The sequence below is a fragment of the Pelodiscus sinensis genome, chromosome 7 (genome assembly GCF_049634645.1).
Source record: "Pelodiscus sinensis isolate JC-2024 chromosome 7, ASM4963464v1, whole genome shotgun sequence".
Taxonomy (NCBI): domain Eukaryota; kingdom Metazoa; phylum Chordata; order Testudines; family Trionychidae; genus Pelodiscus; species Pelodiscus sinensis.
The window spans coordinates 38,348,369-38,361,503 of NC_134717.1; the positions used below are offsets into that span (position 1 = coordinate 38,348,369).

General features: G+C 40.7%; 1 protein-coding gene across 17 annotated transcripts in view; it reads left to right on the plus strand.

Annotated features, from left to right (window-relative positions):
* B3GALT1 (beta-1,3-galactosyltransferase 1) overlaps window positions 1–13,135 on the plus strand; it is a 364,445-nt gene that overhangs the window by 154,640 nt on the left and 196,670 nt on the right. For all 17 annotated transcript variants that reach the window (XR_003086697.2, XR_003086698.2, XM_075933545.1 and 14 more), the window contains one exon: window positions 249–402. The gene's annotated coding sequence lies outside the window, so the exon portion shown is untranslated. The remainder of the gene's footprint in view (window positions 1–248; window positions 403–13,135) is intronic.

The following is a 13,135-nucleotide window of genomic DNA, read 5'->3' on the forward strand; positions in this document are numbered from 1 at the left end:
TCTCATTTGCTGCATTACCCTACCAAAGGAAACAGTGTGCATTGTATTACTCAAGCGAGTGGGTTTAAGCTGCTTACTCATATAAATTACAATAGTGTTCACATGTGTTCTTGTTTGACATTAGAACATGGGCCTTGGAGCGCTCTTCGCATCCTGCTGCAAATCAGTTTTCATGCAAGATACATGAATAATAATAAATAAAAACTCTGGCTTATCCCTAAATAACTTGTGGCTATTTCTCAACACAGGTTTATCAATATGCAACCAGCAGTCAGATATGAGGTGGAGCAGGCGAGATGAAAAATGGCACAGAATGAAGAAATGTGAAACTATGGGTATGGCACAGCTAAGTAAAGAAGGGCAATTACTGAATAAAGAAAAACAGAACATTTTCTAAGTCAGGTAAGCAATTTAGATCATTATATATTGAAGTGTAGGGCAACTGAAGCTTACTTTGATTTGGCAAGGGTTACAAGGATAACACACACAAGCACAAATAACCCTAACTCCAGCACCTGTGTGCACTGTAGTATCACATATGGAATGGAAATGGAATAGTGCTGAGAAGCATACCAGTTTAAAATGACCATTCAGCCAAGATTCCCAAGTTGTATCTACTATTAGTCACGTAGCATAACAAAATACACAGTAAAATTGAGAAAACAGAACTCATGGTTATGCAACTATTGTATTTATGCAAACATGTAGCACTTCATTAAAATTATCATACACTGAGCCATTTCTGCATCTGCTTTAATATATTCACTTGAAATTTCAGCAAAATACCTATTCCTTATTTAGATACCAGGAAAGATTAATAGCACTACATGAGGAGATATAGTGTTAATCAATTAAAAACTTGAGACTGTCACAGGGTAAAATACCAGGTGGCAGAAGATGCTACATGGAATTGCAGTTGATGGCACATTATTGTTTTGTATTTCTTTGGGGAATTCAATAAGCCCAAAGCAGAACTCAACACTTTCAAGGTGTTAGTAATCAGTAGGCACAGCATTTTTGATTATAGCAATAAGATCTGGGGGCTGACTGCTGGGGGAAATTGAATATTAGAGACTGGGATGCATGCGATAGCATGCTCCAACTACTGAACAGATAAGGTAATGAGAGTTGGGCAATTTTTTTCCAGCAAAAAGTTTATTTAAAAATGTAGTTTTGGACTGAAACTATTTGCAAATTTGGGTGTTTTCAGAGAATGATTTTTGCTCAAAAAATGTGAACATTTTGACATTTTTTAAACGAAACATTGAACATTTTGATTCAAAGCAGCACTTTCTTCAGAAATTTAACTAAAAAACCAAGGAGACAAGCACTCAAATGACATACATTTTTTTTCCAATTTTAAAAATCCAATTTGAGTGAGAAACATGAAGCTTGATACTTTGGGTCAGCCCAACATGAATTTTTGAGGAAGAGTTTTTGGTTCATCCAATGTACTGAACAGTCAATCTGTCAATCTCTAAATATAGTTCTATCGGAGACATTTAAAAAGGAAGACATTAGCAATAATCTAAAAGTCCTATGAACTATCCAAAAGAAATCAGAGCTAGAGAATAGCATACATAATTCTGTGCACAATGTCATAACTCAGTTGTGCATCAGATTTTCTGTGGTCATCTACAGAAAATGTTAATCCTATAATCTCGCTGAAAACTAGACTCCAGATGTAAAGCTGTAACAAAATTGTTTAAAGACTAGCTAGAATAAGAATAGAATAAATTTACTAGAAAATATTACATATTGAGCAAAAGTTCATGAGAGATATAAAAGAAGCAGTTTCAAAATAGAAAAGAGCAACTTTTGTTTGCCTACACGAGTGCACCTTAGATTTAAGATTTAAATAAGCAAAATAGCTCTGTGTCCCTCTAAACCGGCATTCTCAGATCACATAATTCTCTCCTTCCCACTTCCAGGATGAAGCACTGTTAGGCCCATGTGAGCCAATTTGGGAAATCTGTATCTGCAATTCATTAGTTCTATTTACTATTGAGGGCTCTTTATATGACTGTCAGACAGGCCCTTTCAGAGAATGATAGAGGCCCAGATCACTGAGTTTACAGGCCCCAGCCCAGCCCTAGCTTCTGGTCCCTGACATATCTAACTTCTCATCCAGAGGGTCATACTAAAACCAAAAGACTACATGAAAATGAACACTGGAGACATTTATTTATTAACAATTAAGTCAGGATACCAATAGCATGTATATTAAAAATGTAACTTCAATTGTGAGTTTCCACTGCAAGCAAAATTCTTCATTTTATGAATGCTTTTCTGGCTTTGTTGTGTGCAAACTTGTTTATAATTGATGACAAATCTAATTTACGTGCAACATCATTCTTAATGTTAAGCATTGCAAGCCCATTCAAATGTCCTTGTACCATTGTAGAACGATGGTAGTTCTTTACTTGTTTTAACACATTGAAAGTGTATTCACCTGACGCCACTGATATAGGGATATTGACAAAAATATGTAATGCAATTGTGATGATAGGCTGAGGTTGAATATTTCTTTAAGCAGTTCTTTTGGCTTGCAGTCCGATTTAAAGTTGGTGGAATGTATATGTTTCAGGAAGGTGTTCTTGACACAGAGATCTCTTAAAGTTTCATTTGTTGCTAAGAAGCTCAAGTATACTAAGAAAGTTTCCATTTGTAGGGTTACTGATACATTGACTGGAACCAAACAAAGTCAATCCCCATTCAGAAAGAAAAAGAATGACATTCAATATGCGCTCAAGGAGCTTTTTCCATGTATCAGTTTCTGTGTTTTTCACACTCAGGAGTAAGTTTTCAATTGAACTGTCAGCTAGTGCTGTTTTACTAGCTGATTTCCATGTAACACAGTTATCTTGATGCGATACTAAAGTTTCATGTATAGGTATTTGGTCTTTCAAATCCTACTGATACTCCAACAGGATGGATCAGACAGTACTGATTCATTTTTAACAGTAATACTTCAAATGCAACAGGGTACACAGTACAGAGCCTGCTTTTCTATGTTCCAGCAGAGCCAGTCTCTTGTGTAGATCTCTCCATTTAGAAGAGTTTTTGTCAGCAGACAAGTAGGAAAAGCATGATTTTCAGCATTTTTCAGTATATTATATGGAATCTGAAAACAACTAACCTTGGGAAACGACTGCATTCAAGCAACATTGTTCTTATCAAGAAGTCCAATATCAGGTTCTGATGCCACTGTTGTTACATTGCATCCTGTGCTATTCATAATTTCTCGTTCTTGCTGTACAGCATCTCCAAGGTCCTCATTTTCTGCCTTCCTCATTTTCTGCCTCAATTTCTCTAAATTGAGCTTAGACTCTGCATCTATCACTACTGTTGAAATTCCTGTCTCTTGATTAATGACCTCCTCATTTTGAAGCAGTGGCATTAAAATGTCATTTGTGTGTACAAAGTTTTCATCATCTGAACTATCACTATGGTCACCGTCTAATGGCTGAGGCATCTTTTCTACGAGAAATAATGTTATTGGCTTTAAACTCTTAACTGCTGCTTTACTCTGTTGCTTTTGCCATCTCTTACTTGCACCAATTTCACTTCATTTTTATAAAAGGGTTCTTTTAAAACACAGTAAAACATAATAAATTATATAATTATGGTTGGGGGGTGTTAAGGCTATGAGGGCCATCGTAAACATTTCAAATTCTTGAAATTTTGTCTGCTAACATGTTCCCATTATTAAATTCCTCTAATAACAGGTTGTTATTATGAATATGTACATGGTACAATTGTCAGATTAGATATAAAGTTTATGAAACAACTAGAATTAAAAGTTTATCATAAAAAAGCCTTTAAAACTGGATGAAAATTTGAACCGAGCCTGATATGTTTATTGCATATGAAGACACATAAGAAAAAACAGGAATATGAAAATTTCCTATGCAGAGATAAACATCTAATTTAAAGGTTAAGATCATCCTTAGACCAAGGAAAATTGCTTTACATTAACAGAATTAATTATGGCTTTCAAAACCTCTAAACTATGCAAAAACTGTAAACAGTATTTCATAATGTAGAATCAAAATCACAGAAACTACTCCTGTCTCCAGTCATACACAGATGAAAATTTGGATGCAACTGAAAAATTAGTGAAGGCCCAAGGCCCCACAATGATTTAAATCAATTTTTGCTGGTATATAGTGCTTCTTTTGTTATTTCTGTTATAACTGCAAGGTGTATAATAAATTGAAATGAGTTGGTAGAAAAAGGACAGAATTTGAGGCTTCTTTGTCTCCTGAGGTCTGGGGAAAATGGCCCTCCTGCCCCACAACTCAGATAGGACCTGCTGTCAGACAGTGGATTCCATTTTGGTTGTGAGATTTTTTACCTTGTCTGTTGTACAGTTACCTGCCTACTGAACTGAAATCCCAAAATGTAGTTCTATACAGTTGATAATAGAGAGCTGTTAACTCAGAACAAATGTATATTCAAATATAAATGTCCTATCCAACATGCTAACTCCCACCTAGGAAAATTGGTTTGTCAAGTTGTCAGCTCACCTGGCAATAAGATCACCTGGTAAAGTCAGATTGTAGGCAGCTTGGCTTCCCGGAGGGGTTCCTCCTCCTCCGTGTCAGTGGGCGGCCACTCTGCCCCACTGCACTGTTCCTTTAAGCCAAGCCCCAGGTCTGTGTCTGGCCTTCCTTCAGGCGAGTGGCACACCACAGAGTCTGCTTATATATATGTACATAGGCCCGGCCCTGGTGGCAAGTCCACAAAGTCCCAACTGGGGATAGGCCGAGCCCTGGTTCAGGGCATGGCGACAGACAAGCAAAGTCAGTTTATATAGAAAGGCCGGGCCCTGGTTCAGGGTGTGACAATAACAAACACAATTAGTCTTTACAGGATGGCCAGGCCCATGGTTCAGGGCATGTCAGCAACAACCACCGTGAGTTTTGGAGGCCCTGGCCCTCAGTCAGGGTGGGGAAACAAACAAACAGAGTCAGTTTAAAGGGAGGCCAGGCCCTAGGTCAGGGCATGGCAGCAAACACACCAGCACATCTTAAGGATAAGGCCAGGCCATTGGCAAACAAACTCGGAGGCTCCTTGTTCAGGAGGGGTGCTGGCCAATTGCTGGCAGTAGTGGCTAGGAGGGTGAGACTACCACCCGCAGGCCCACCCACTCCACTGTGCCCCAGGCCAAGCCCTAGGAGCAGCAGTGCAGGCTGCTACGGGCTCAGCGGGGGCTCCAGCATGAAACTCGCTGGCCTTGGGGCCTCCCACTCACCCCCGGGCCATTTCCCTTCTCCCTCTCAGCTGGTATCTGGGTTTCTAGTGGCACAGGTAGAAGTCCATGGCAGGTTCGTCCCATTGGGGTCCCGGCGGTCCGGTCCAGTCCTCCACTGCTTTCAGGTCTGCTGTGCTCAGACCGTTTCCTGGGTGCAGGCGGGGTCAGGCATCTCGGCCAGTCCTCAGGGTCAGGCTCTGTCGAGGTCTTGGGCCAAGCCTCTGGTCTCGACAGTGGCCGCAGTTTCTCCCGGTTCCTGGGCAGGGGCTGGGGCACAGAACCAGGCTGGCCCTCTAGGTCCTCTCCGGGGTCTGCTAGGGTAGGCAGGCTGGGCCAGGCCTCAGCCTCCCAGGCAGGTAGCTGGTAGGTGGCCTCTGGCTCCCAGAAGGTTGGAGGACCAGGCCAGGCCTCGGTCACAGCCTCCCAGACCGGGAGCAGGTAGTCAGCCTTGGGCTTCAGGAAGGTTGGAGGCCCAAGCCCAGGCCAGGCCTCAGTCTCAGCCTCCCAGACTGAGTGCCCTGAGTAAGCCTCTGGTCCCTCTGAAGGCTCAGCCCCGACTGAGGCTGCTGGCTGGGCTTTTATAGCTCTGACCCTGCCCCGTGACTTCCAGTCAGGTGGCTGGGCAGGATCAGCCTCAGCTCAACATGGTGGTCGGAGGGGTTCCTCCTCCTCCGTGTCAGTGGGCAGCCAATCCGCCCCACTACACAGATCAATTGGGGAGGTTGATATTATAGAGCAGGGGTGGACAATAACATGGCAGTAGTTTGCCAGGGTTAGCTTCTGGCAGGCTACTACTGTTATATTTACCTTCATGGCTACAGGTACTTGCGATCACAACTCCCATTGGCTGCAGATTGCTATTCCCAAACAATGAGAGTAGCAAGAAGTGGCATGGACTGGGACACCACTTCCCCCCTCTCCAATTGGCTAGGAACAGCAATCCATGGCCAATGGGAACTGTGATTGCTGGTATCCACAGACATGCAGGTAAATATAGAGGAGGAGTGCCTCCAGGAGCTAACACTGGTGCACTGGATCTGACCCATGGGCCGGCATTTCATTTCCGCTATCATATTGGGACTTGAAGGTAGTAAAAGACAAGAGCTGACCTATCTGTATGAAGTATTTCTGTGAATTACATGTTACATAGAACATATGGCTCCTTGAAGAGGTAAACAAGAAGGTTCACCCCTGTGAGTGGAATTTAGGGAAAGGGTGTGTTTAAGCTACCAGGAGAGTCTGAGGAATCTGCACTGATTCTAGGGAATAGGCAGGGGACTGCATGGTGATAGCTCTCAAGATGGGTTGCTAAATAGATGGTCTACACTCCCAGAGTTTGCTGAGAAAAGGAGTGGTGCCTGGTCTCTGTTTTAACTCCAGAGGCTTAAAATATAGACGATCCAGCAGCTGGATCCCCTCACAACAATCTGATAAGTCATCAGTAGGGAGAAACTGACCAGATCTGTGACACTATGTATTACCAGTGTGAAGGCTATCCATCTATAGTGCCCTGTGCAGATAAAAAATTAGCATCTGTATACACAAAAATGAGTTGCTAATTTCTGAATCCACATCTGCGGATACAGACTCCAGTGGATATAAAGTGGATACCTGCAGATTTGCACAGCTCTACACATCTACTACCCAGGTGTAAGCAACCTAATGTCTGTTCTTTTAAAAGAAAATTTCTCCCTTGCTTTCATCTTCATTTTCTCCTCCTCAAGAGTTCATCTGGTCAGAAAACAGTATTTCTGTTTTGTGGGAAGTTCTGACATGTCAAAATATTCTTTCATTCCCAATCAGAAGGTGCCACAGGACTCCTCGTCGCTCAATCAGAATAGAAATTTGAAATTTACTACAAAATAAAAATTCTAAAATATTTTGGTTTGGAAACATTGATGTAATTTTATCCACGTGTTTCAGTCTGATGAGGTATAGAACCATAGAAAATTAGGCTTGGAAGAGACCTCAGAAGGTCATTTAGTCTAATCCCGATCAAAGCAGGATCAACCAAACTAAATCATCCCAGCCAGGGCTTTGTCATACTTAAAAATGTCTAAGGATTGAGACTGCATCACCTTCTTAGGCAACTCATTCCAGGGCTTTACCACCTTCCTAGTGAAATAGATTTGCCTAATATCTCACCTAAACCTCCCTCACTGCAACTGGAGACCATTGCCTCTTGTTCTGTCATCTGTCACCACTGAGAACAGCCTAGCCTAGCTCTTTGGAACCCCCCTTTAGGTAGTTGAAGGCTCTTATCAAATCCCCCCTCACTCTTCTCTTCTGTAAACTAAATAAGCACAGTTCTCTCAGCCTCTCTTCAGATAAGTCCCACTTCAGGCCCCTCATAATTTTCATTGCCCTCCATTGGACTTTCCAGTTTGTTCACATCCTTTCTGTAGTGGAGGGCTCAAAAATGGAGACAATACTCCAGATGATGCCTCACCAGTGTCAAATAAAGGGGAATATCTGCTGGCAACACTCCTACAAATTTAGGCTAATATGTTGTTGGTCTTCTTGGCAACAAGGGCACGCTATTCACTTATATCCAGGTTCTCATCCCCTATGTTCCCTAAAGTGCACTTAGCCAGTTGGTCCCAGCCTGGAGCAGTGCTTGGGATTCTTCCCTTCTAAGTGCAGGACAAGGCACTTATCCTTGTTGAACCTCAACAGATTTCTTTTGGCCCAATCTTTCAACTTGTCTAGGTCACTGTGGACTATATCTCTATTCTCCAGCCGGTCTACCTCTCTCTCCAGTTTAGTGTCATCTACGAACTTGCTGAAGGTGCAATCCCTCCCATCATCCAGATGATTAATCAAGATGTTGAACATAACTGACCCCAGGATGGACATCTGGGGCACTCTACTAGCTACCAGCTGCCAATTTGACATAGAGCCATTGATCACTACTTGTTGAGCCTGATAATCTAGCCAGCTTTCTGTCTATCTTATGGTCCATTCATTCAATCCATACTACTTTAACTTTGCTGTCCAGAATACTGTGGGAGATACCAAATGTCAAGGTATTTCACATCCACCGCTTTTCCCCATATGCACAGAGCCAGTTATCTCATTATAGAGGGCAATTAGTTGGAAGAGAGGAAGATGATCAGGAACAGTCAACATGGCTTTGCCAAGGGTAGTTCATGCCTGATCAACCTGTTTCAAACTAGATTCCTTGAGGACCTGCTCCATGATTTTTCAAGGGCAAAAATGTTTTGTTTCAACTACGTTTTGATCGTAAGTTGCATTATATTTTAAATTACAAGTTTATATGATAAAAGTTTGTTTCAACTTTATTGAAATAAAATATTTTGATCATATTGAAATGAGAATAATTTTGGCATATCCCATCAAAAAATTCAATGAAGTCAATACATTCCCAGAGAACATTTCCAATGGAATCAGAATGTTCCCAACAGGAAGTGTCTCAAACTTTTTTCCCCCTCCACTCAGGGGCAGAGCTGAGTGGATCTTTGCTAGCTTTGCCTTTTCCCACAATACAGCACCTGCACTTTTTTTTGGCATATTGAACACATCTGGGTGACTGCCAGATTCTCACCAATTGCTCCCTTAACTCATACTGCTGAGGATGCCTAACACCCACAGCAGCAAAAACAAACTTCTGCTTCAATTGGCCATATCCACCTCATTCTATCAGACTCAGACCTGACCATGGTAAGCCTCTCATAGATGATCTCCTGTTTTTTTGTTTTTGTTTTTTTTTAGTTTATGATACCTGGGAATGAAGCCCCACATCTTAAATAATTTGGAATCGCCTGAATTCATCTTTGCACTTAGCAAAACTGATTGCTGTGAGCACATTAGCTAATCCCACTGGTCTGGTCCATGCACTGGTTCTCTGTTGAATCAAGCTTTCTGTCCTGATAGTCAAAGGCTCCCATAGGATTGACTCTAGGTACCCACGAGATCCTTTCCCACTGCACGCATGTTCTCTCATGCAACTATGTTCCACTTGAACAACAAAACTGTCAGTCACTGGCTCATGAGATTTTTGGAAGTGCAACTTTCAGAGTCATAAGAAAGAACTATACCCAAAACTAGTTTCTTAAACTTAGCGTTCACTCAACATTTCAGCACATGCACAAACAAAAAGCAAAACCAGAACATACCCGCACACATAAACAAAAAACCTAGAGACTAATCAAGCCACTTTTCCTCCATCCTGAGAAGGAAAAGAAATATTTTATTGTAGTTTCTATGTTTTTCATATATTGAAGAATACTATGGTAATGAAAGTCCCATTGCCTTTAGAAGGAATTTTACCTGAATAAAGACTGCAGGATTTGGCCCTTAGAATTACGGGCTCAGTCCTGCAATACAGATCTATGCTTAAATTTAGGAATGAGTATACCATTAAAATCAATGAAACCATTGTGAAGTTCAGAGTTAAGCATGTGCCTGAATGTTTTTCTGGATCACAACCAAAGTACCCAGTACCATGCAGATCCAAGCCACATATCTGAGTGGTCCTCAGATTTCTGGAGATAAAAATCTGGATTTATTTATAATGTCACATCATAGCCTGAGGTCAAGTTATTCTATCAGACTTTTATATTTTAAAATTAAAATAATCCTTATTCAGTAACTCCAGAAGGAACTGTGTTCATCCAATTGAATTTTTGTGGCTGCAAGTTCACTAGGAGAGAACTGTTCGTAGCTAAATACTATAGTGCCTCATAATAGCATTTTATTATATAAACAATTTAAGTGTTTACTTCTAAAAATGAATGGAGAAGCCAGGCTGCTTTTAAAATACATTGCTAAATATTTTATATATATGAACAGTCTGTTTTGTTTTGAGTCACCAAAGAGTCACTCGTGGCCAACTCCTCAAGTGCTTAAGTGACCAAGGATATGTATACATTGCAATTGAGAATTTGCTTCCCAGCCTCTGTCAGGCCTGCTGATTGGGAGGAAGGGAGGACAAAGAAGGCAACTGCCCCAGGACCCAGCAATTCAAGAGGATCTGGGGCTCTGGGCACTGCTGCCCCTGCTGCAACAGTTGGATCCCTGTGCCTTTTAAATTGCTACTGAACTCCACGCACTCACTCCAAGCAGCATTGAGAGCAGCCTGGGCGAGGCTAGCCCTAACCCCATCCCTTCTACCTGAGGCCCCGCCCTTTTTGGTGCACAGAGCCCCCATCCCCTTGCCTTGCCAAAGGGCCCAGCAAGTCTGGTAATCATGCTGGCCTGGGTAGACAGATTTGAACTAGCTCTGCTTGAGTTAGTGCACTATACTCTGTAGAATGGGCAGAAGCTCAGGCTAGTCAACTGAGCTCAAACTATGGGGATCACTTTGGTTTGGACTCAGGCAATCGTCTGAGCAGCACCTTTGCCACAATGTCCACATTACCATTTTTAGAGCACTAGCTCAAGCAGAGGTAGTGGAAATCTTATTACCCAGCCCGGGAGGCATGCTCCCAGCTGCAGTGTGAATGTACCTAATATAGACATGCTATCTCGATTTAGAGCTCCGGAGGAATAACTTAGAATGTCCCTGGTGAGGGGCTATTTCAAAATAGCAGAAGTGGAGCATCTACACATGCCTTATTTCGAAATAACTATTTCAGAATAGGCGTTATTCTTCATAGAATGAGGTTTACAGAAGTCAGAATAAGCCATCCATTATTTCTAAATTATTTTGAAATAATGGAATTGCTTTGTAGATGCTTGCATAGTTATTTCGGAATAATGGCCATTATTCCGAAATATCTTTGCTGTGTAGACACACCGGCTACATCTACACTGGCATGATTTTCCGAAAATGCTTTTAACGGAAAAGTTTTCCGTTAAAAGCATTTTCGGAAAAGTGCGTCTAGATTGGCAGGATGCTTTTCCGCAAAAGCACGTTTTGCGGAAAAGTGGCCGTGGCCAATCTAGACGCGGTTTTCCGCAAAAAAGCCCTGATCGCCATTTTCACGATCGGGGCTTTTTTGCGGAAAACAGTACTGTGCTGTCTACACTGGCCCTTTTGCGCAAAAGTCTTTCAGAAAAAGACTTTTGCCCGAACGGGAACAGCATAGTATTTCCAGAAAAGCACTGACGAGTTTACATGAGATCGTCAGTTCTTTTCCAGAAATTCAAGCGGCCAGTGTAGACAGCTGGCAAGTTTTTCCGTAAAAGCAGATGATTTTGCGGAAAAATTTGCCAGTCTAGACACAGCCGCCCTGAAGCAGGGAGTAGCTTACAGTTTCATGTCCTTATAGTGCAGGCACTTATCCAGGGGAATATCCAAATGAGTTCATAGCAGGATGGGACACAGACCAAGTATTGAGGCTAATATTTACATGTATAATTTCATGATTTATCTAAGATAAACGAATGGCCATAACATTTTCAGTGTTGTATAAACAACACATCATAATTTCCCACAACTTTTAAGAATCAGTCAGATATATATCCCAATTCAAGTCAAAATCCTCTGCTTATGGACATCAGAACTGGTTGCTATAGAATGCCTGTGATGTCTCTAGCAGAGGGTTATTATTCAACGGGGAATAAGAAGTAGGAATGATTCAATTTTTGTGAAAATGTCTTCAGTAACAGTAAAACCTCCCCAAAGCTATGATAAGGAAAAAACTATAACTAGGGCCAGATTATGCAATTATTCCAAGTATGCCACTCCCATTAAAGCCAGTGGGAGCTTTAAATATGGATTAATTTATGGATCAGGTGCATTTTTGTGGCATATAACCTGCTTTATAACCCATTCATGAAATAGTCCAAAATGTGTCATTTTTTAAATGAACTATTAAAACAGAAAGGCTATGTCTACACTCGCGGCTTCTTGCGCTAGTAATATGCAAATGAGGCTAAGCGTGGAATATCGCTGAGCCTAATTTGCATACCTAATGAGCCACCATTTTTTTTAGAAGAGGCTCTTGCATAAGAAGGAGCGTCTACACTGCCTTCTTGCACAAAAAAAACCCTCTTGCTCAATGCCGTTCTTCCTGAAAAGTAATAGGTATAACGGCATTGCTCAAGAGGGTTTTATGTTTATTTTAAAGATTCTGGATTTACCCCCTTAAAATAGTTATGTTTGACTCCACATCATTTTAACTATTGTTTGATAGAATTAGCATTTGTTTTATCCTTGTAACTTTAGAACTTGCATCCTTTAGTTTTTAATATTTTAAATTTACTGTTACTCCGATAAAGTCAGTTACCTTGGCAACAAAATTTTCTGTGCTAAAACATAAGACGAAAGTGCTGTCAGGAATTTTCAGCGTGGGTGTTCAGAGTTGGTCCTAGAACAATAACTTTTTAGAAGAAGAAATGAATATTAAAAAAACCCCAGACACCTAAAACTTTTTAGTGGTATAAAATGGAATTAAACTCAAATTACAGTTACAAATAATACCAATTGTTGTTTAAATAATGCCCTATGCAAACTTACTGTTTTACCATAACCTGAAGACTCTCTTTTATTACTGTCATAGAGATCTGATGAAGGTTTAACTATTCAGATGTACAACCAAGAAAAATAAACACAAGAGTCTTTGAATATCCAGCAATGGAAAGGACTATCTCAAGAATTTTTCTCTAGACATTTGAGTTACCTTGATGGTGTGATTAATTTGATTTTTAATAAAGCCATTGCCATTATTAATATTATACATTTTTTAGTTTTATTTACTGAAAACAATTAAAAAGTCAGCGTAAAAAATCAAATATATTTTAGTGGAAAAAAGCATTTAAAGGTACTTTTTATTTACTGTTAGTGGCACTAAATAACCTAAAAGGTTAAAAGTGATGGTTTCCTCATAATAGAATTTTAAACCTAATTACATATTGTATGAATGATTATAAACCACAATGGTACATCCCCATGTCTGCTGGGGTTAGATGAAG